This window comes from Bos mutus, chromosome 25, assembly GCF_027580195.1.
Source record: "Bos mutus isolate GX-2022 chromosome 25, NWIPB_WYAK_1.1, whole genome shotgun sequence".
Lineage (NCBI taxonomy): Eukaryota > Metazoa > Chordata > Mammalia > Artiodactyla > Bovidae > Bos > Bos mutus.
The window spans coordinates 28,379,104-28,404,426 of NC_091641.1; the positions used below are offsets into that span (position 1 = coordinate 28,379,104).

A 25,323-nucleotide genomic window follows, 5' to 3' on the forward strand; every position below is an offset into this window, starting at 1 on the left:
TAAATTTGAAGATCTAAATGACTCTGCTTTAATTTATTGTATAAAGGATTTTCACTGCCCTAAAAATCCCCTGTGCTCTGCCTGTTCATTCCGCCCCCGCCCCCACCACCACCCTTGAAATCATGCCCGTGAAATCAAGGATCATTTCGTTGTTTCCACAGTTTTGCCTTTTCCAGACTGCCATATACTTGGAATCATTTGCTATGGAACCTTTTTAGATTGGCTTCTTTCACTTAGTGCTGCTGCTGTTTCGTCACTATGAACGTGAAAGTGAAAGTCTTAGTCACTCAGTCTTGTCTGACTCTTTGTGATCCCATAGATGATAGCCCGCCAGTTTCCTCTGTCCATGGAATTTTTCAGGCGAGAATACTGGAGTGGGTTGCCATTCCCTTCTCCAGGGGATCTTCCCAACCCAGGGATTGAAGCAGGTCTTCGTATTGCAGGCAGATCCCTTACCATCTGAGCCACCAGGGAAGCCCTGTTTAGTTGCTAAATTGTGTGCAACCCTTTGCAATCCCATGGACTGTAGTCTGCCAGGCTCCTCTCTCCATGGGATTTCCCAGGTAAGAATATTGAAGTGGGTTGCTGTTTCCTTCCCCAGGGAATTTTCCTGACCCAGGAACCAAACCCACGTCTCCTTCTTGACGAAGGGACTCTTTACCACTAAGCCACCTGGGAAGCACCTTTCACTTAGTGAGTGAAGTGAAGTCGCTCAGTCGTGTCCGACCCTTTGTGACCCCATGGACTATAGCGTATCAGGCTCCTCCATCCATGGGTTTTTCCAGGCAAGAATGCTAGAGTGGGTTGCCATTGCCTTCTCCAGGTTTACTTAGTAGTAGGCACTTATTTATGGTTTCTCCATGTTTTTTTCCTGGCTTGATGGCTTGTTTCACTTTAGCACTGAGTAATAGTCCATTGTCTGGCTGTTCCACAGTTTATCAATTAACTTACTGAAAGATATTTGGTTGCCTCCAAGTTTTGGCTGGGCTGGATGAATCACAAGCTGGAATCAAGATTGCTGGGAGAAATATCGACAACCTCAGATATGCAGATGATACCACTCTAATGGCAGAAAGTGAAGAGGAACTAAAGAGCTTCTTGATGAGGGTGAAAAAGGAGAGTGAAAAAACTGGCTTAAAACTCAATGTTCAAAAAGCTAAGATCATGGCATCCAGTCCCATCACTTCATGGCAAATAGAAGAGGAAAAAGTGGAAACAGTGACAGGTTTTAATTTCTTAGGCTCCAAAATCACTGTAGACAGTGACTGCAGTTATGAAATTAAGACACTTGCTTCTTGGAAGAAAAGCTATGATAAAAATAGATGACGTATTAGAAAGCAGAGACATCACTTTGCTGACAAAGGTCCATATATTCAAGGCTATGAATTTTCCAGTAGTCATGTAAGGATGTGAGAGTTGGATCATAAAGAAGGCTCAGCCTCAAAGAATGGATGCTTTCGAATTGTGGTACGGGAGAAGACTCTTGGACTGCAAAGAGATCAAACCAGTCAATCCTAAAGGAAATCAACCCTGAATATTCATTGGAAGGACTGATGCTGAAGCTGAAGCTCCGATACTTTGGCCACCTGATGCAAAGAACTGACTCATTGGAAAAGACCCTGATGCTGGGAAAGACTGAGGGCAAGCAGAGGAGACGATGCAGGATGAAATGGTTGGATAACATTACTGACTCAATGAACATGAATTTGAGCAAACCCTAAAGAGATAGTGAAGGACAGGAAAGCCTGGTGTGCTACAGTCCATGGGGCCACAAAGAGTAGGACATGACTTAACAACTAAACAACAAGTTTTGGCAATTACAGCTAAAGCTGCTAAAAAACACCGCATGCAAATTCTTGCCTGCATGGAAGCTTTCAGCTTCTTTATGTAAATACCAGGGAGTTTAATTGCTGGATCTTACTGTAAGAGCATGTCTAGTTTTGTAAGAAATTGCTGAACTGTCTTCCAAAGAGACAGTACCATTTTGCATTCCTTCTAGCAATGTATGAGAATTCCTGTTGGGGAATATCCTTACCAGCATTTGGTGTTGTCAAATTCTAGATTTGGGGCCATTCTAATAGGTGTGTAATGATATTGTGTTGTTGTATTTATTTGCATTTTTCTAATGACATATAATGTAGTGCATCTTTTCACATGCTTTTTCACCATCTGTTTATCTTTCCTGGTAAAGTGTTTGTTATGCTTCTGGGGTCATTTTTTAATTGGGTTGTTTGTTTTCTCATTGTTGAGTTATAAGAGTTCTTTGTAAATTTTGGATAGGTGTGTGCTCAGTTGCTCAGTTGTGTTCAACTCTTTGATACCCCAGGGACTATAGCAAACCAGTCTCCTCTTTCCTCGGAATTTTCCAGGCAAGTGGATTGCCACTTCCTACTTCAAAGGATCTTCTCCACCCAGGGATTGAAACCATGTCTCCTGCATTGGCAGGTGGGTTCTTTACCACCGTGTCACCTGGAGAGCCAAAATTTTGGATAGTAGTCTTTTATTAGTTGTGCCTTTGCAAATACTTTCTCCCACTCTGTCTTATTTTCTCAGTCTTCCAAGACTGTCACACAGCAGAAGTTTTCAATTCTAATTAAGTCCAGTTTATTATTTATTTAATTCTTAGATCATGTTTCATCTAAAGATTGATCATCATACCCAATGTCATCTAGATTTTCTATGTTGCCTACTGGGGTTTTATAGTGTTAAAATTTGCATTTAGGCCTCTGATTCATTTCAGTTAAATTTTTGTGATCAGTGTAAAGTCTGTGTCTGATTTTTTTTTTTTTTGCACATATATGTACAGCTGTTCCAGCATTACTTGTTGAAAAGACTGTTCCATTGTATTGACTTCACTCTTCTGTCAAAGATCAGTTGACTATAATTTTTTTAATTGGTCTATTTCTGGGGTTTCTATTTTGTTCTATTGACCTATTTGTGTATTCTTTGCCAGCATCACAGTATTTCGATTATTGTAGCTTTAAAAGTCTTGAATCTGCCTGCAATGCGGGAGATCTGGGCTTGATCCCTGAGTTGGGAAGATCCCCTGAAGATGGGAACGGCTACCCATTCCAGTATTCTGGCCTGGAGAATTCCATGGGTCCATGGGATCACAAAGAGTCAGACACGACTGAGCAACTTTCACTCAAAAGTCTTGAAGTTGGGTAGGATCAGTTCTCTGACTTTGTTCTTTTTCAAAATCATGTTGGCTATTCTGGGTCTTTTGCCTCTCCACAGAAACTTTAGAACCACTCATTGATATCCACAAAACCACTTGCTGGGGTTTTGACTGAGACTTCATTGAATTTATGGATAAAACTGGGAAGAATAACAATGTGGCAATAGTGAGTCTTCCTATGCATGAACATGGAATATCTCCCCATTCATATAGTTCTTCTTGGATTTTGTTTATCAGGTTTGTGATTTTCATCATATAGATCCTGTACATATTCTGTAAAATTTATACTAAGTAATTTCTGGAGTACTAATGTAAATGGTATTGTTTTTAATTTCAAAGTCTACTTGTTTAGCACTGCTATACAGGAAAATTTTTAACTTTTGTATGTTAATCTTGGATCCTACAATCTTGCTATAATTCCTTACTTGTTTAAAGATTTTCTACATAGACAATCATGTCATCTGTATACAAAGACGGTTTTATTTCTTCCTTCCCAATCTGTATACCTTTTATTTCCTTTTCTCATTTTATTTACTGGTGTCTTAGTCCATTTAGGTTGCTATAACAAATTAACATAGATTGAGTGGCTTATATAAAACAGAAATATATTTTTCACAGTCCCAGAGGCTGGGAAGTTTAAGACCAAGGTGACAGCAGGTGTGGTAACTGGTGAGGCCCACTTCCTGATTCAAAGACAGCTGTATTCTTATCATGTCCTTAAATGGAGGAAGTGGATGAGGGAGTTCTCCATGGTCTCTTTTAGAAAGGTACTTATCCCATCGATGAGAGCTCTACCTTCATGACAGATTCACCGCCGGAGTCTCCACCTCCAAATACTATCACATTGCGGGTTCAGTTCAGTTCAGTTCAGTTGCTCAGTCATGTCCAACTCTTTTCGACCCCATGAACTGCAGCACGCCGGGCCTCCCTGTCCATTACCAACTTCCAGAGTTTACTCAAACTCATGTCCATTGAGTTGGTGATACCATCCAACCATCTCATCCACTTTTGTCCCCTTCTCCTCCTGCCTTCAATCTTTCCCAGCATCAGGGTCTTTTCAAATGTCAGCTCTTTGTATCAGATGGCCAAAGAATTGGAGTTTCAGCTTCAACATCATCCTTCCAATGAACACCCAGGACTCATCTCCTTTAGGATGGACTGGTTGGATCTCCTTGCAGTACAAGGGACTCTCAAGAGTCTTCTCCAACACCACAGTTCAAAAGCATCAATTCTTCAGCACTCAGCTTTCTTTATAGTCCAACTCTCACATCCGTACACGACCACTGGAAAAACCATAGTCTTGACATTGTGGGTTAGATTTCAACATATGAATTTGAGGGGCTGGGAGGGGATGCAAACATTTAATCAAAGCAATTAGCTAGGACATCCTGTATGATGTTTTAAAAAAAAGTAGTGAGAGGTGACATCTTTGCCTTGCTCTTGATCTTAGCAGGGGGGTTCTAGTTTCTCATCATTCAGTTTGGTGTTAGTTGTAGACTTTTTGTAGATGTTCTTTATCAAGATGAGGAAATTTCCTCTATTCCTAGTTTGCTGTATTCATTTTATTTTAATACTTTATACCATTATCAGCATATTAAAAAGCAGAGACACTACTTTACCAACAAAGGTCCGTCTAGTCAAACTATGGTTTTTCCAGTAGTCATGAATGGATGAAAAAGTTGGACTTTAAAGAAAGCTGAGTGCTGAAGAATTGATGCTTTTGAATTGTGGTGTTGGAGAAGATTCTTGAGAGTCCCTTGGACTGCAAGGAGATCAAACCAGTCAATAGTAAAGGAAATCAGTCCTGAATATTCATTGGAAGGACTGATGCTGAAGCTGATGCTCCAATACTTTGGCAACCTGATGCAAAGAACTGACTTATTGGGAAAGACCTTGATTCTGGGAAAGATTGAAGGCAGGAGGAGAAGGGGACAACAGACGATGAGATGGTTGGTTGGCATCACCAACATGATGGAAATGAGTTTGGGTAAACTCTGGGAGTTGGTGATGGACAGGGAAGTCTGGCATGCTGCAGTCCATGAGGTCACAAAGAGTCGAACACGACTAAGTGACTGAATTGAACTGAACTGAACTGAACCATTATCGTTACCAAAAGCCCTTTGAACAATTTAGGATTTCTTGGTGTAGGTGTTTGTCTTTAGGATGTAAAACCAAAATATCATGTTTTAAAGTCCCTTCCTCTCTTTGTGGTTATTTACCAACTACTTATACAGACAGTCATTTGTTTCAGCTTTAAAAAAAATTTTTTAGGGATATTGTCCTTTTGATTTAATTTTATTTCTAAATTATGTAAAATTGTACTTGAATCCACAATCAAAACTTGTAAAAAAATACATTGAGAAGTATATCATCTACTCTTTCCTCAATATACTCTCATAGTCTCCTGCAGGTAACCTAGGTAACTATTTTTGTTAGCTTCCCTTGTAGCTCAGTTGGTAAAGAATCTGCCTGTGGTGCAGGAGACCCAAGTTCGATCCTTGGGTTGGGAAGATCCCCTGGAGAAGGAAATGGTGACCCACTCCAGTATCCTTGCCTGGAAAATCGCATGGACAGAGGAGCTTGGTGGGCTGCAGTCCATGGGTTCACAAAGAGTCGGGCATGACTGAGCAACTAACACACAATTTGGTTTATCTTTTTATTGAGCCAAACTCGTGTCCACTTTCCAGTCACACAGCAAAGCCAGTTACGAACACCAGGTGCCTGTGAAGGAAACTATAGCATTAATTGCAGGGTACCAAGCAAGGGAGCGGGCTTCACTGGTAGCTCAGATGGTAAAGAATCCACCTGCAATGCCGGAGACTTGGGTTCAATCCCAGGATTGGGAAGATCCCCTGGAGGAGTGCATGGCAACCCACTCCAGTATTCCTGCCTGGAGAATCCCCATGGACAGAGGAGCCTGGTGTGCTGCAGTTCATGGGGTTGAAAAGAGTTGGATACAACTGAATGACTACGCACTTCACAGCACAGCAAGCAAGGGAGTAGGAGACAAACATCAGATTCACTGCAGTTAATCTTTGAGTTGGGGGTTGCCAAAGGTGAAGAACAATATAAGTTGAGATTAATCATCATTTTGTGATCTTTTTCTTAATCATAGTTTCAAGAGTCAAGCTGTTTCTGGCTTTTGCATCTCTGACCAAGTGTTTCATGGTCCTTGGGTCTGTGAGCTCATTTTAGCCTGGAGAAACAATGTTAATAATGATATCTTTGAGGGCAATTTTAGTACATTAATGTTGTTATCGACAACAGCAATTTTAGTTACCTGACTCTAGTTGATTAGTGTTCAGTTAGCACAGGATTGAGGTCAGAGGGGACAAGAAAGAGAATAACATTTTGGGTTGAGAGATTAATCATAAACTCAGTAAAGGGAAGATGATTTTAGGAGGAATCAGTTTCAAAACCATCAAAGAGTATGGAGAATTTCTTGTACACCTTATATCACCCAGCTTCCTCTGTCAATGTCTTACTTAACCATAATGTTGTTACTGAAAGCAGGAAATTAAAATTGATATAATGACCTAGCTTACAAATCTTATTCCAATTTTTGTTTGCAAATATTTTGATAGGTTAAAATTGCTGTCTCTTGATGCCAGGGGTGGTTGCTGCCATCATGTGCCCCAGTGCTAGTGAGGGACATGATGCTATATATACATTTGCCTAGATATATACCTTGAGGGAAAAAATAATCAGACATAGTGAACAAACTCAGAGGCATGCTGATCTGGAAACATTTTATAGTCTATGCGTCCGTGTGAGCTTGCCCAGTTGTGTCTGACCCTTTGCTACCCCAAGAGCTGCACCCCGCCAGGCTCCTCTGTCCATAGGATCTTTCAGGTGAAAATGCTGGAGTGGGTTGCCATTCCCTCCTCCATTTATAGACTATACATTTTATCAATTAAACCAAATTGTCACACCAACATTGTGCCTGTTCTTTCAGCAGTAGACTTAAAACAAGCAGCGACACCTGCCAGTAGTTATACTCTGTGAAAACTTCACCAGAGAATTTCCTTTCTGTCTTGAATGCTGAGGGCAGCAGTTTGGTCAGAAGTAACCTAATAACTTTAAATATTGATCGGGAGACAAACATTTGGTAAACGGTTCAACTGAATTATAGGATGAGTTTTGCCTGGTCTGGATTCTTGGGTCAATTGCCCATCACTGCTGTTGTCTTCTTCTCATCCTGGTGTGGGTGTCGTTTGGGGTCTGCAGGTCTTTCTATACAGGTCTTCAATGCAGAGGCCCTTATTAATTGGGAAATATGAATTCAAGAGTCAACTCCCTTCAGTTTCACTGTGCATGAGCTGGTTAGGAGAAGCTGCAGAGAGTCCTTTTATCTAAGTTGGAGGCAGCCCTTTAACTGATGCCTTTCTGGTGTGCACAATCTCCTGGCTGAAGGTCATGAGGCATCTGATCTTCATCCAAAGAAAAATTGCTGCGATAAGCTTCAGAAACAAACCTGGAGAGTCCTTTTAATAATTCAGTTTAACTATACTATAATGTAACATAACAGCAAGTAGCTATCTGGGAAGTTGAGTCAATTGACAAAATTAGAATTTAATTTCCTCGGAAGCATAATCTTTTTCTGTTTAAAATTACCCTCATTTCTACAAATGTAGCTAAATGAAGACTATTTTGGGGAATTTCCTGGTGGCTTTCACTGCCAAGGCCCAGGTTCAATCCCTGGTTCGGGAACTAAGATCCCACAAGCGGTATGGTGTATCAAAAAAACCCAAAGACTAATTTGTTTGCAGCCTAAATCTGGTTTCAATTAACTTGGCCTGATTATTTACATATGCATAAAAATATCACATAGGCTCTTTCAAGTGAGTTCTGCTGGATCTTTTTATAAGGAATTTCAGATTGAACTTTGGTAGATTTATCCAGTGGAATATTAGTCAGCCACAAAAAGAATGAAATAAAGCCATTCAGTAGCAACATGGATCAACCTAGTGATTATCATGCTAAGTGCAATAAACCAAACAGAAATATCATATGATATTGCTTATATATGGAACCTAAAAAATTATGCAAATGAACTTCTGTACAAAACAGAAACAAACCCACAGACATAAATAAACAAACTTATGGTTATGAAAGGGGAATGGGTAGGGGGTGAGACAAATTAGGAGATTGGAATTAACGTAAGCACACTACTTATATTTAAAATAGATAACCACCAAAAACCTACTGTATAGCACAGGGAATTTTACTCAGTATTTTTTAATGACCTATAAGAGAAAAGAATCTGAAAAAAAAAATGTATAACAGAATCATTTTGCTCTATGCCTGAAATTAACAGAACATTGTAAATCAACTATACTTCAATTTTTTAAAAAAGGCCTCTCAAGGCTAGGAAAGCCATGCCAAGGTCTTACCATCAGATTCCACCTGTGATATCTATTGATTTGGGTGAATTCCTCTTTCCAAGTCCCAAAGAAAGTATCCTGAGATTCCTGCATCTACCAGGAGGTGGCCTTCTGTATTTACCTGGTAAGACTGCTGGGAATCCTTTCAGCAGGGTGAAAGTGAAAGTGAAGTTGCTCAGTCATGTCCGACTCTTTGCGACCCCATGGACACTAGGCTCCTCCGTCCATGAGATTGTCTAGGCAAGAGTACTGGAGTGGGTTGCCATTTCCTTCTCCAGGGAACTTCCCGACCCAGGGATTGAACCCAGGTCTCCCACATTGTAGACAGACGCTACTGGGTTGTTTTTCCAAGAACTTTATGGTTTCATAAAATCCACATTAGCTCCATAAAACTGCCTGGTCGTATTTGTTAATGATATTTCCTTATTTATTTGGCTGTGCCGGGTCTTGTTTGCAGCACGCAGGATCTTCAGTCTTCGTTGTGGCATGTGAGATCTTTAGTTGCTGCAAGCGAACTCTTAGTTGAAGTATGTGGGATTTAGTTCCCTGATCAGGAATTGAATCTAGGCCCCCTACATTGGGAGCATGGACTTAGCCACTGGATCAACAGGGAAGCCCTGTCTGGTTATACCGAACTCTACAGTAGTACTGTTTAGTTGCTCAGTTGCTGTGTCTGACTCTTTGCAATCCCATGGACTGTGACCGGCCAGGCCCCTCTGTCCATGGGATTCTCCAGGCAAGAAAACTGACGTGGGTTGCCATTCCCTTCTCCAAGGGATCTTCCCCACCTAGGGATCAAACCAGGGTCTCCTGCATTGCAGACAAATTCTCTACCGTACTGACCAAGTCCTTTGATTCTATGCATATTCTCAAATATGCCATTCCAGTCAAAGCCATGGTAATATGACCAATGTTCACAATTCTGTACTGTTTTAAGGAGAACACATTCTTACTGAACGTACAAAAATAACTATATTTCCATAAAATAAGAATACTCAGTAAAAGTTTCAAAATTCTGGAAGGATCTGGTAGAGAAAAAAGAGAAATGTTTCAATGGCTCTTACAAAGGTATAGATTACTACGTTACTATGAGCCGTGATTAACTTGAGAAAGCTTTCCTAATAGAAAACACACATTAAATCAGTAATATTGCAGACAAAAACTATAACCACATTCATCAGTGCCCTCAGCCCCACATGACTAATCCTTGTTGTGGTCGTCTGTTAACCATTTAATCCCTTAGGGTTTCCATTAGAATTCTTTAATTTCTTACCCAGTTCAGCAGTATGACCTGAAAGTTTTCAGTAAACTGTGTACATATAAAAAACTCCTTTCTATGAATCTTCCTGGAGATGAACGACATTTTTGCAAAAGCATCAGAGTACAGCAATAACTACCTATAAATAATAAGACTTTAAAAGCCATGGTTATACAGCTGATTACAATGCAATTGGCAAATAGACTTGGTTACTGTGGTGACATACAACATTTTAAGATAATAACAAGAATTATGACTGCAAAAATTCTACCAGGACATATTCAAGTCTTAGAAGTTTTATATAATTTCTAGAACATCTATATTAATCACATTTACCCACACAGTAAGGTTTATCTCCAACCACTTGATAATGTTTCCCGTGTAATTTAACATACTTAATCATCCTAATTAGCTTAATCTTTGTCTCTGGGATGCCATAGGGACACTCTGAAGCATCTCAAAGCTAGCTAGAGGTCAAAAGAACTTCAGGTAAGTGTGACTGTTGGTGTGGCAAGGAGAGGGTGGAACGAATTGAGAGAGTGGCATTGACACATAGACATTAGGCAGATTCTTTACCATTTGAGCTACCAGGTAAGCCTGTAAAATGGATAGCTAGTGGGAAGTTGCTGCATAACACAGGGAGCTCAGCCTGGCTCTCTGTGACAACCTAAAGGGGTGGGATGGGGGGAGGGTGTTATAAAAGGGAGGGGTTATATGTATGCTTATAGCTGATCCACATTGTTGTGTGGCAGAAACCAACACAACATTGTCAAGCAATTATTCTCCAATTAAAAATAAATTAAAAAACAAAAGATTTTGACTCTTGGGAAATTTGTCAAAAATATTAAAAATTTCAAGACATTTGGTCAAAAAGGATCATAGGTCACTGTGAGACAATAGTTTTGTTGTTGTTCAGTTGCTCAGTCATGTTCGACTCTTTGCGACACCATAGACTGCAGCACACCAAGCCTCCCCGTCCTTCACCATCTCCTGGAGTTTGCTCAAACTCATGTCCATTGAGTTGGTGATGCCATCCAACCATCTCATCCTCTGTCATCTCCTTATCCCACCTTCAATCTTTCCCAGCGTCAGGATCTTTTCTAATGAGTAGGCTCCTCTCATCAAGTGGCCAAAGTATTGGAGCTTCAGCTTCAGCATTAGTCCTTCCAATGAATATTCAGGTTTGATTTCCTTTAGGATTGACTGGTTTGATCTCCTTGCAGTCCAAGGGATTCTCAAGAGTCTTCTCCAACACCACTGTTCAAAGGCATCAATTCTTCAGTGCTCAGCCTTCTTTATGGTCCAACTCTCACATCCATACATGACTACTGGAAAAACCATAGCTTTGACTCTACAGACCTTTGTTGGCAAAGTAATGTCTCTGCTTTTTAATATACAGTCTAGGTTTATCATAGCTTTTCTCCCAAGGAGCAAGCATCTTTTAATTTCATAGCTGCAGTCACCATCTGCAGTGATTTTGGAGCCCAAGGAAATAAAGTTTGTTAATGTTTCCATTGTTTCCCTAGCTATTTGCCATGAAGTGATGGGACTGGATGCCATGTTCTTCCGTTTTTGAATGCTGAATTTTAAGCCAGCTTTTTCACTCTCCTCTTTCACCTTCATCAAGAGGTTCGTTAGTTTCTCTTCGCTTTCAAACATGAGGGTGGCATCATCTGCATTTCTGAGGTTGTTGATATTTCTACCAGTAATCTTGATTCCAGCTTGTGCTTCATCTAGGCCAGCATTTCTCATGATGTACTCTGCATATATATTAACTAAGCAGGGTGACAATACCAGCCTTGACATACTCCTTTCCCAATTTGGAAACAGTCCATTGTTCCATATCCAGTTCTAACTGCTGCTTCTTGACCTGCATACAGATTTCTCAGGAGGTAGGGAAGGTGGTCTGGTATTCCCATCTCTTGAAGAATTTTCCACAGTTTGTTGTAATCCACACAGTCAAAGGCTTTAGATTAGTCAATGAAGCAGAAATAAATGTTTTCCTGGAATTGTCTTGATTTTTCTAGGATCAAACAGATCTTCAAAATTTGCTCTCTAGTTCCTCTGCCTTTTCTAAATCCAGCTTGAACATCTGGGAGTTCTTGGTCCATGTACTGTTGAAGTCTAGCTTGGAGTATTTTGAGCATTACTTTGCTAGTATGTGAAATGAGTGCAATTGTTTGAACATTCTTTGGCATAGCCTTTATTTGGGATTGGAATGAAAACTGACCTCTTCCAGTCCTGTGACCACTGCTGAATTTTCCAAATTTGCTGGTATACTGAGTGCAGCACCTTAACAGCATCACTTTTTAGGATTTTAAAAGCTCAGCTGGAATTCCATCATGTCCTCTAGCTTTCTTCATAGTGATGCTTCTTAGGGCCCACTTGACTTCACACTCCATGATGTCTAGCTCTAGGTGAGTGATCATACCATCATGGTTATCTGAGTCATGAAGATTTTTTTTTTTTTTTGTATAGTTCTTCTGTGTATTCTTGCCACCTTTTTTTAATATCTTCTGCTTCTATTAGGTCCATATCATCTCTGTCCTTTATTGTGCCCATCTTCGCATGAAATGTTCCCTCAGTATCTCTGATTTTCTTGAAGAGATCTCTAGTCTTTCCCATTCTGTTGTTTTCCGCTGTTTCTTTGCATTGTTCACTTAGGAACGTTTTCTTATCTTTCCTTGTTATTCTTTGGAACTCTGCATTCAGATGAGTAACTCTTTCTTCTTCTTTGCCTTTTGCTTCTTTTCTCAGCTATTTGTAAGACCTCCTCAGGCAATCATTTTGCCTTTTTAGATTTCTTTTTCTTTGGGATGGTTTTGATCACTGCCTCCTCTACAAGGTTATGAACCTCCATCCATAGTTCTTCAGACTCTCTGTCTATCAGGTCTAATCCCTTGAATCTATTCGTCACCTAGACTGTATAATTGTAAGGGATTTGATTTAGGTCATACTTCAGTGGCCTAGTGGTTTCCCTATTTTCTTCAATTTATGCCTGAATTTGGAGTTCCTCATAAGGAGTTCATAATCTGAGCCACAGTCAGCTCCACATCATGTTTTTGCTGACTATATAGAGTTTTTCCATCTTTGGCTGCAAAGAATATAATCAATCTGATTTTGGTATTGACCATCTGGTAATGTCCATGTGTAGAGTAGTCTCTTGTGTTGTTAGAAGAGGGTGTTTGCTATGACCAGTGTGTTCTCTTGGCAAAACTCTGTTAGCCTTTTGCCCTGCTTCATTTTGTACTCCAAGGCCAAACTTTTCTCCTGACTTTCTACTTTTGCATTCCATTCCCCTGTGATGAAAAGCACATCTTTTTTTTTTTTTTTTTTTTTGCTGTTATTTCTAGAAGGTTTTGTAGGTCTTCACAGAACCATTCAACTTCAGCTTCTTCAGCATTAGTGGTTGGGGCATAGACTTGGATTACTGCCATGTTGAATGCTTTGCCTTGGAAACAAACAGAAATCATTCTGTTGTTTTTGAGATTGCCCCCAAGGACTGCATTTTGGTCTCTTTTTTTTTTACTATGAGGGTTACTCCATTTCTACTAAGGGATTCTTGCCCACAGTAGTAGATATAATGGTTGTCTGAGTAAAATTTGCCCATTCTCATCCATTTTAGTTCACGGATTCCTAAAATGTTGATGTTCACTCTTGCCATCTCCTGTTCAATTTACCTTGATTCATGGACCTATTATTCTAGGTCCCTATGCAATATTCTTTACAGCATCGGACTTTACTTTCACAACCAGACACATCCACAACTGGGTGTTTTTTCCGCTTTGACTCAGCCTCTTCATTCTTTCTGGAGCTATTTCTACACTCGTCTCCAGTAGCATATTGGGCACCTACTGTGGGGAGTTCATCTTTCACTTTTATATCTTTTTCCCTGCTCATATTGTTCATGGGGTTCTCATGCTGCTTTGCCATTGCCTTCTCCAATGGACCACATTTTGTCAGAACTCTCCACCATGGCCCGTCCATCTTGGGTGGCCCTACACAGCATGGCTCATAGTTTCATTGAGTTAGACCAGGCTGTGATCCACATGATCAGTTTGGTTAGTTTCCTGTGACTGTGGTTTTCATTCTGTCTGCCCTCTCATGGATGAGGATAAGAGGCTTGGACAAGCTTCTTGATGGGAGGGATTGGCTGTGGGGAAAACTGGGTCTTGCTCTGGTAAGCAAGGCCATGCTCAGTAAATCTTTAATCCAATTTCCTGCTTATGGGGGTGGGGTGCTGTGTTTCCTCCCTGTAGTTTCACCTGAGGCCAAACTATGGTAGGAGTAATGGTGACTTCCTTCAAAAGGATTTATGCCAGCATGCCGCAGCTCCCAGGACTGTTGTAGTCAGTCCCCGGACCCCATGGCAGGCCACTATTGACCCACACCTCCACCGGAGACTCCCAGACACTCACAGTCAAGTCTGGCTCAGTCTCTTCTGGGTCACTGCTCCTTTCTCCTAAGTCTTGGTGTGCACAGGGTTTTGTTTGTGCCCTCCAAGAGTCTGTTTCCCCGGTCCTGTGGAAGTTCTTTAATCAAGTCCCACTGGCCTTCATAGTCAAATTCCCTGGGGGTTCTCAGTCCCTTTGCCAACTCTTTGTGGCAAGAATACTGGAGTGGGTTCCAATGCCCTCCTCCAGGGGATCTTCCCAACCCAGGGATCAAACCCAGGTCTCCTGCATTGTAGGCAATTGCTTTACTGTCTGAGCCATGAAGGAAGTGAGACAATAGTTATTCACTTAATAAAAGTGACAATAAAAGATTTCAAAGCAAACACAGAAAGTTAAAATAAAGTACTTAAAAGATTTTCTAAAAAGCTTACAATCTGTTATCAAAAGTAACTTGATATTAAAAAAAAAAAATTGGTTCTCCTAACTGAGAAAAGAAGTTCAGGGTTTTCACTATCCTGCCTTTAATATTAAAATTTGTTTACTTGATTAAATTCATTCTAATCTTGGACAGTCCTGACCACACATAGAATTCCTTTCTAAAGATTCTTTTTAACCTTTTGTGTACTATAACTTTCTATATTCATATTAATTTGTTCCTTATTTTCTTTCCCATTTAGAAGTAACCAGCTTTAGGGCCAAATTACTTTCTTTTCCTTAAGAGAATGCATTTCTCTTTCCTTGCATTCAAAGATGTCTTCTTTAGTAATTTTTAATTACATATATTAATTAGAATTCTCAACTTGTAAATAAATAAACTTTTATTTTCTAGTGAAAACTAAGAAGTAAGCATTAAAATTTTTTTAAGTAAATAAGTATACTTCAATTAAAAAAAAAAAAAGAGTAAGCAATTGTGAACTGTTTGTCATACCAACATGTCCTGACTGGAAAACTTATGAACATATTCTATAACCTCCTGAAATGTGCATTTTCTCATAGCATAATTTTTTTTCTTAATACAGTATAAGGTATGTATCTAATAAACCCAACATCTTTAATTTTTTCTTCATAAGAAGACAAAGTAGGTAAACTTATGCTTGTTCAGCAATGAATGCTTTAGCATTTTATATCTTATTTGAAATGATCTGGATAGTCAATGAGTTTTCCATCATTACCTTAATTTAGCAAAACTCTAAAGTGGCTCAGATGGTAAAGAATCCTTCTGCAGTGCAGGAGACTTGGGTTCAATCCCTGGATGCAAAGGTCCCCAGGAGAAGGGAATGTCTACCTACTCCAGTATTCTTGCCTGGAGAATTCCATGGACAGAGGAGCCCGGTGGGCTATATATGGGGTTGCAAAGAGTCAGAAACTACTGAGCAACTAACACTTAAAGAGATAGACTTAAGTCTAAAGTTTTCACTTACAAAATCTGGAGAAACTATTGCTTTGGCGGGGGGGTTGGAAATCAGTTTGTTTTAATGAGACTTTAGCATTTTCTGTATTACTTTTAAAACAAAGGTCCGTGTGACTCACTGTTGTTGTTGTTTAGTCAGTCAGTAATGTCCAACTCTTTAGGACCCCGTGGATTGTAGCCCACCAGGCTCCTCTGTCCATGGGATTTCCCAGGCAAGCATACTGGAGTAGGTTGCCATTTCCTTCTCCAGGGGATCTTCCTGATCCAGGGATTGAACCCACGTCATCTATTTGGCAGGTGGATTCTTTACCACTGAGCCACCTGAGAAGCCTGAGTCACTTTTTAGAGAACTTAATATTAGAAAAAAAAGTTTGCTTTTCTCCTCAATATTTGAAATGTTTATTTTAAAATTTATGTTATTGAAATAAAATTGATTATGTTGTGTTAATTTCTTCTGTATAACAATGAGATTCAGTTACACATATACCTACAAACTTTTTCATATACTTTTTTAAAAAAATTATTGCTTTACAGTTGAGTCAGCAGGGTTTGATTTCAGAAATTCCAGAGGACTGGAGGAAACAGAGGCACTTGGAGGCCACAAACAAAACCTTGTGGACACCAGGACCAGGGGAAAGGAGCAGTGACCCCACAAGAGACTGAACCAGACCTGCCTGTGAGTATTTGGGGGCTTCCTATGGAGGTGAGGCTCAACAGTGGCCTGCCGAGGGATCAGGGGCATTAGCAGCAGCAGTCTTGGGAGGTGTGGCATGTTGGCATACGTCCTCTTGGAGGAGGTTGCCATTAGCCCTACAATAGAGGCTATAGCCCTTCCATAGAGAGTGCAGACTCCAGGACTGGGTCACCTCAGACCAAACAACTAACAAAGAGGGAGCACAGCTTCACCCATCAACAGAAAATTGGATTAAAGTTTTACTGAGGATGGCCCTGCCCACCAGAGCAAGATCCAGTTTTCCCAATAGCCAGTCCCTCCCATCAGGAAGCTGACACAAGCATCATCCATCAGAGGGCAGACAGGAGAAGCAAGAACTTCAGTCTCATGGCCTTCAGAACAAAAAACACAATCACAGAAAACTAACCAAAATGATCTCATGGATTATAGCCTTGTGTAACTCAATGAAAGCATGAGCCAGACTGTGCAGGGCCACCCAAGATGGATGGGTCATGGTGGAGAGTTCTGACATAATGTGGTCCACTAGAGAAGGCAATGGCAAACCACTTCAGTATTTTTGCTTTGAGAACCCCATGAACAATATGAAAAGGCAAAAATATATGACACTTAAAAATGAACTCCCCAGTTGGAAGGTGCCCAATAGCCTCTTGGGGAAGAATGGAGAAATAATTTCAGAAAGAATGAAGAGATGGAGCCAAAGTGGAAATGACACCCAGTTGTGGATGTGTCTGGTTGTGAAAGTTAAGTCTGGTGCCTTAAACAACAATGTTGCATCAGTTCATTCAGTTCAGTTCAGCCGCTCAGTCGTGTCCGACTCTTTGCAACCCCATGAATCGCAGCACGCCAGGCCTCCCTGTCCATCACCAACTCCCGGAGTTCACTCAGACTCACGTCCATCGAGTCAGTGATGCCATCCAGCCATCTCATCCTCTGTCGTCCCCTTCTCCTCCTGCCCCCAATCCCTCCCAGCATCAGGGTCTTTTCCAATGAGTCAACTCTTCGCATGAGGTGGCCAAAGTACTGGAGTTTCAGCTTTAGCATCATTCCTTCCAAAGAAATCCCAGGGCTGATCTCCTTCAGAATGGACTGGTTGGATCTCCTTGCAGTCCAAGGGACTCTCAAGCATCTTCTCCAACACCACAGTTCAAAAGCATCAATTCTTCGGTGCTCAGCTTTCTTCACAGTCCAACTCTCACATCCATACATGACCACTGGAAAAACCACAGCCTTGACTAGATGAACCTTTGTTGGCAAAGTAATGTCTCTGCTTTTGAATATGCTATCTAGGTTGGTCATAACTTTCCTTCCAAGGAGTAAGCGTCTTTTAATTTCATGGCTGCAATCACCATCTGCAGTGATTTTGGAGCCCCAAAAAATAAAGTCCGACACTGTCTCCACTGTTTCCCCATCTGCTTCCCATGATGGACCAGATGCCATGATCTTCGTTTTCTGAATGTTGAGCTTTAAGCCAACTTTTTCACTCTCCTCTTTCACCTTCATCAAGAGGCTTTTGAGTTCCTCTTCACTTCCTGCCATAAGGGTGGTGTCATCTGCATATCTGAGGTTATTGATATTTCTCCCGGCAATCTTGATTCCAGCTTGTGCTTCTTCCAGCCCAGCGTTTCTCATGATGTACTCTGCATAAAAGTTAAGTAAGCAGGGTGACAATATACAGCCTTGACGTACTCCTTTTCCTATTTGGAACCAGTCTGTTGTTCCATGTCCAGTTCTAACTGTTGCTTCCTGACCTGCATACAAATTTCTCAAGAGGCAGGTCAGGTGGTCTGGTATACCCATCTCTTTCAGAATTTTCCACAGTTTATTGTGATCCACACAGTCAAAGGCTTTGGCATAGTCCATAAAGCAGAAATAGATGTTTTTCTGGAACTCTCTTGCTTTTTCAATGATCCAGCAGATGTTGGCAATTTGGCCTCTGGTTCCTCTGCCCTTTCTAAAACCAGCTTGAACATCTGGAAGTTCATGGTTCACGTATTGCTGAAGCCAGGCTTGGAGAATTTTGAGCATTACTTTACTAGCGTGTGAGATGAGTGCAATTGTGTGGTAGTTTGAGCATTCTTTGGCATTGCCTTTCTTTGGGAATGGAATAAAATCTGACCTTTTCCAGTCCTGTGGCCACGGCTGAGTTTTCCAAATTTGCTGGCATATTGAGTGCAGCACTTTCATAGCATCATCTTTCAGGATTTGAAATAGCTCCACTGGAATTCCATCACCTCCACTAGCTTTGTTCGTAGTGATGCTTTCCAAGGCCCACTTGACTTCACATTCCAGGATGTCTGGCTCTAGGTGAGTGATCACACCATCGTGATTATCTGGGTCATGAAGATCTTTTTTGTACAGTTCTTCTGTGTATTCTTGCCACCTCTTCTTAATATCTTCTGCTTCTGTTGGGTCCATACCATTTCTGTCCTTTATCGAGCCCATCTTTGCATGAAATGTTCTCTTGATATCTCGAATTTTCTTGAAGAGATCTCTAGTCTTTCCCATTCTGTTGTTTTCCTCTATTTCTTTGCATTGATCGCTGAAGAAGGCTTTCTTATCTCTTCTTGCTATTCTTTGGAACTCTGCATTCAGATGCTTATATCTTTCCTTTTCTCCTTTGCTTTTCGCTTCTTTTCTTTTCACAGCTATTTGTAAGGCATAGGAACTTAGAATGTTGCATAGGAACTTAGAATATCAGGTCCATGAATCAAGGTAAATCGGATACGGTCAAATAGGAGATGGCAAGAGTGAACATCAACATTTTAGCAACCAGTGAACTAAAATGTATGGGAATGGGCAAATTAAATTCAGATGACCATTATATAAACTACTGTGGGCAAGAATCCCTGAGAAGCAATAGAGTAGCCCTCATAGTCAACAAAAGAGTCCAAAATGCAGTACTTTGGTGCAGTCTCAAAAATGACAGAACGGTCTCTGTTTGTTTCTAAGGAAAACCATTCAGTATCACAGTAATCCAAGTTTATACCCCAACCACTAATGCTGAAAAAGCTGAATTTGAACAGTTCTATGAAGAATCAGAGATCAAATTGCCAACATCTGCTGGATCATCAAGAGAGCAAGAGAGTTCCAGAAAAACATCTATTTGTGCTTTATGGACTATGCCAAAGCCTTTGACTGTGTGGATCACAATAAACTGTGGAAAATTCTGAAAGAGATGGGAATACCAGACCACCTGACCTGCCTCTTGAGAAATTTGTATGCAGGTCAGGAAGCAACAGTTAGAACTGGACATGGAACAACAGACTGGTTCCAAATAGGAAAAGGAGCACATCAAGGCTGTATATTGTCACCCTGCTTACTTAACTTTTATGCAGAGTACATCATGAGAAACGCTGGGCTGGAAGAAGCACAAGCTGGAATCAAGATTGCCGGGAGAAATATCAATAACCTCAGATATGCAGATGACACCACCCTTATGGCAGGAAGTGAAGAGGAACTCAAAAGCCTCTTGATGAAGGTGAAAGAAGAGAGTGAAAAAGTTGGCTTAAAGCTCAACATTCAGAAAACGAAGATCATGGCATCTAGTCCTATCACTTCATGGGAAATAGATGGGGAAACAGTGGAGACAGTGTCAGACTATATTTTTTGGGGCTCCAAAATCACTGCAGATGGTGATTGCAGCCATGAAATTAAAAGATGCTTACTCCTTGGAAGGAAAGTTACGACCAACCTAGATAGCATATTCAAAAGCAGAGACATTACTTTGCCAACAAAGGTCCGTCTGGTCAAGGCTATGGTTTTTCCAGTGGTCGTGTACGGATGTGAGAGTTGGACTGTGAGGAAAGCTGAGCACCGAAGAATTGATGCTTTTGAACTGTGGTGTTGGAGAAGATGCCTGAGAGTCCCTTGGACTGCAAGGAGATCCAACCAGTCCATCCTAAAGGAGATCAGTCCTGGGTGTTCATTGGAAGGATTGATGTTGAAGCTGAAACTCCAATACTTTGGCCACCTCATGCGAAGAGTTGACTCATTGGAAAAGACCCTGATGCTGGGAGGGATTGGGGGCAGGAGGAGAAGGGGACGACAGAGGATGAGATGGCTGGATGGCATCACCGACTCGATGGACTTGAGTTTGAGTGAACTCCGGGAGTTGGTGATGGACAGGGAGGCCTGGCGTGCTGCAATCCATGGGTCGCAAAGAGTTGGACAGGACTGAGTGACTGGACTGAACTGAACTGATGGAGACCTACAAGACCTTCTAGAACTAATGCAAAAAAAAAAAAAAAAAATGTCATTTCATTCTTAGGAGATTGGGATGCAAAAGTAGGAAGTTAAGAGATACCTGGAGTAACAGGCAAGTTTGGCCTTGGAGTACAAAATGAAGCAGGGCAAAGGCTAATAGAGTTTTGCCAAGAAAACGCACTAGTTGTAGACATCACCAGATGGTCAATACTGAAATCAGATTGATAATATTCTTTTCAGCCAAAGATGGAGAAGCTCTATACAGTCAGCAAAAAACAAGACCAGGAGCTGACTGTGGTTTAGATCATGAGCTCTTCATGAGCCAAATTCAGACTTAAATTTAAGAAAATAGGGAAAACCACTAGGCCATTGAGGTATGACCTAAATCAAATCCCTTATGATTATACGGTGGAAGTGACACATAGATTCGAAGGAAGTGACAAATAGATCTGATAGACAGAGTGCCTGAAGAACTATGGATGGAGGTTCATGACCTTGTACATGAGGCAGTGACCAAAACCATCCCAAAGAAAAAGAAATGAGAAAAGGCAAAATGGTTGTTTGAGGAGGCCTTAAAAATAGCTGAGAAAAGAAAAGAAGCTAAAGGCAAAAGATAAAAGGAAAGATATACTCAACTGAATTCCAAAGAATAGCAAGGAGAGATAAACCTTCTTAAGTGACCAAGGCAAAGAAATAGAGGAAAACAATGGAATGGGAAAGATTAAAGATCTCAAGAGAATTAGGGATATCAAGGGAACATTTCATGCAAAGATGGGCAAAATAAAGACAGAAACAGCAAAGACCTAACAGAAGCAGAAGAAATTAAGAAGGAGTGGCAGGAATACATAGAAAAACTGTACAAAAAAGGTCTTAATGACCTGGATAACCATTATGGTGTGGTCACTCACCTAGAGCCAGACATCCTGGAGCGTGAAGTCAAATGGGCCTTAGGAAGCATCAGTACGAGCAAAGCTAGAGGAGGTGATAGAATTCCAACTGAGCTATTTCAAATCTTAAAAGATGATACTGTTAAAGTGCTGCACTCAGTATGCCAGCAAATTTGGAAAATTCAGCAATGGCCACAGGATTGGAAAAGGTCAGTTTTCATTCCAGTCTCAAAGAAGGGCAATGCCAAAGAATGTTCAAACTACTGTACAAATGCACTCATTTCAGATGTGAACAAGGTAATGCTCAAAATCCTTTAAGCTAGGCTTCAGCAGCACATGAACCAAGAACTTCCAGATGTTCAAGCTGGACTTAGAAAAGGCAGAGGAACCAGAAATCAAATTGCCAATATCTGTTGGGTTATAGAAAATGCAAGAGGATTCCAGGAAAACATCTACTTCTGCTTCATTGATTACACTAAAGCCTTTGACTGTGTGGATCACAAAAAACTCTGAAAAATTCTTAAAGAGATGGGAATACCAGACCACCTGACATGCTTCCTGAGAAACCTGTATGCAGGTCAAGAAGCAACAGTTAGAACCAAACCTGAAACAACAGACTGTTTGAAATTTGGGAAAGGAGTATGTCAAGGCTGAATTTTGTCACCCTGCTTATTTAACTTATATGCACAGTACATCATGTGAAATGCTGGGCTGGATGAAACACAAGCTGGAATCAACTTTACCAGGAGAAATATCAACAACCTCAGATATGCAGATAATATCACCCTAATGGCAGAAAACAAAGAGGAATTAAACTACCTCTTGATAAGAGTGAAAGAGGAGAGTGAAAAAGCTTGCTAAAAACTCAACATTCAAAAAACTAAGAACATGACACCCAGTCCCATCATTTCATGGCATACAGATGGGGGAAAAATGGAAACTGACAGATTTTATTTTGGGGGCTCCAAATTCCATGAAATTAAAAGATGCTTGCTTCTTGGAAGAAAAGCTATGACAAACCTAGATGGTGTATTAAAAAGCAGAGACATAGCTTTGTCAACAAAGTTCTGTATAATCAAAGCTATGGTTTTTCCAGTAGTCATGTACAGATGTAAAAGCAGGACCATAAAGAAGGCTGAGCACCAAAGAGTTTATGCTTTCAAACTCTGGTGCTGGAGAAGACTCTTGAGAGTCCCCTGGACTACAAGGAGATCAAACCAGTCAATCTTAAAGGAAATTAACCCTGAATATTCATTGGAAGGACTGATGCTGAAGCTGAAGCTCCAATACTTTGGCCACCTGATTCAAAGAGCCAACTCATTGGAAAAGACCCTGATGCTGGGAAAGATTGAAGGCAGAGAAGAGGATGAGATGGTTGGATGGCATCACTGACTCAATGGACATGAATCTGAACAAACTCCAGGAGATAGTGAAGGACAGTGAAGCTTGGCATGCTTCAGTCCATGAGGATCTCAATGACTTAGCGAACTGAATAACAGTTGATTCAATTGGTAAAGAATCCACCTGCAATACAGGAGACACCTGTAATGCAGGAGACCTGGTTTCAATCCCTGGGTCAGAGATCCCCTGGGGAAGGAAATAGCAACTCATGCCAGTATTCTTGCCTGGGAAATCTCATGGACAGAGGAGCCTGGTGGGCTACAATCCACGGGGTTGCATAAGTCAGATCCAACTGAGCAACTAAAAACAACATACTTGACTTACAATGTTGTATTAATTTCTGCTGTATAGAAAATTGACTCCATTGTGTGTGTGTGTGTGTGTGTGTGTGTATTATATACATATATATTTCTTTTTATTTCCATTATGGTTTATGGCAGGATATTGAGTATAGTTCCCTGCGCTACACACTAGGACTTTTATCCATTCAATATATAATAGGAAATAATTTCAGAGTAGAGGTGGATCCAGTTTTCTGGCAGCGGGGTGGCTATGGGCCAGGGAAGGGATGCACTGCTGTGGGGTGGGAACTGATGTCATCCCCAAGAAGCTTGCACGGCCAAGTATAGGGAGTGAGTGACTGTCTTGGCTGAGATGGATGTCCAAGCAGTTGGATGTGTACAAGACCAACCTTAAAGAATATGTCAGCAAGCCCAAGCAGGGGATCTGGAAGAATCCTGTGTCCCAGATGCAGTTCCAGGACACGTGTGCTACTATTGGGGTGGATTCTTTGGCCTCTGGGAAAGGATTTTGGTCTGAGATGCTAGGCGTGGGAGACGTCTATTACAAGCTGGGTGTCTAGATTATTCACGTGTGCCTGGCCCTGAAGCAACAGAATGGAGACCTGATAACTCTGGAGTGACTACATGACATCAACAGGTGTTAAAAGGAAAGGTCACATTCACCCAGGATGTCAGCCAAGACGACCTGATTGGGGCCATCAAGACACTGAAGGCACTCGGCACTGGCTTTGGTGTTATCCCTGGGGGCGGCACTTACCTCCTTCGGTCTGTCCCTCTGAGTTAAATACGGATCATGCTGTGGTGCTGCAGGTGGCAGGGAAAATGGCTCTGTGAATGTCAGTGATATCAAAGTCAGTCTTTTATTTTTAAATTATTTATTTGTTTTCGGCTATGCTCGTCTTTGTTGCTGCAGGAGCCACGCTCCAGTTGCAGAGTGGTGTGTGGGCTTCACGGCAGTGGCTTCTCTTGTTGCGGCTCCCAGACTCCGTAGTTGTGGTGCACAGGGGCTTAGTTGCTCCACAGCATGTGGGATCTTCCCAGACCAGGAATCGAACCTATGTCTCCTGCACTGGCAGGAGAATTCTTTACCGCTGAAGCCCCTATCAAAGCCAGTCTTAAATGGGAGATGGAGCAAGCAAGGCAAGTGCTGCAACACCTGCTGAAGGAAGGGCTGGCTTGGCTGGATCTGCTGGGCTCCAGAGGAGACCTACCACTGGGTGCCAGGTCTCCTCTCCGACCTCTAGACTCCCAGGAGAGTACAGCTGAGCTGACCAGAGAAGCCCACCCTTGACTGGGAATGCTCAAGGTGGGCACAGCAGTGGGCAGGGAGAAGAGAGAGGAGTTGGTGGTGAATAAAACCTGGACAACTTTGTTTTCAAAAAGAACATCCCTGACAGTCTATTGGTTAAGAGTCTGTACTTCCAAAGGAGGAGACACAGGTTCGATCCCTGGTCTGGGAAGATCCCACATGCTTCAGAGCAACAAAGCCTGTGCACTGCAACTCACAAATGAGCCCACGCTCTAGGACCTGGGAGTCACAGCTATTGAAGCCCACGTGCCTTGAGTCTGTGCTCCCCAACAAGTGGAGCCCCCACAAAGAGAAGGCCACACCCCACAACAAAGAGTAGCCCCTGCTCATTGTAACTGGAGAAAAGCCCAGGTAGCAATGGAGACCCTGCACAGCCAAAAATAAGAAAGTATAGAAAATGAAAAACACTCCCTAACCCATCAGGAAAAAAAAAAAAAAAAGAACAGGAGGACTTCCCTGATGGTCCAGTGGTTAAGATACTTTCACTGCAGGGGGTGAGGGTTCAATCTAAGAACTAAGATCTCACATGCCCTGAGATGTGCCCCCTCCAACTTTTAAAAATATACACATCTAAAGCATTATTTCTAAAGAATTCATCTTAGAAGCTCTTATCTCATTTACTCAGTTTCACTACTTATGACATATCATCATACCAAGTTAATTTTTCTTCTCTTTGTTAAAAATTGAAGTATAGTTGATCTACAATGTTGCATTAGTTTCTGAGGTATAGCAAAGTGATTCAGATAAATATATATGATCAATGTCGATATAATTTTCAGATTTTTTCCAATATAGCTCACTACAAGATAATTGATATTGTAGTAAGATAAATGATAGTGAATATAGTTCCCTATGCTATACAGTGGGACCTTGTTTATCTATTTTACATATAGTAGTTTGTA

The 25,323-nt window shown here is 41.2% G+C and overlaps 1 pseudogene; it reads left to right on the forward strand.

Moving 5' to 3' along the window:
* Positions 1 to 23,468: 23,468 nt before the first annotated feature.
* Positions 23,469 to 24,403, forward strand: LOC102265466 (vacuolar-sorting protein SNF8-like; annotated as a pseudogene).
* The last annotated feature ends 920 nt before the right edge of the window (positions 24,404 to 25,323 follow it).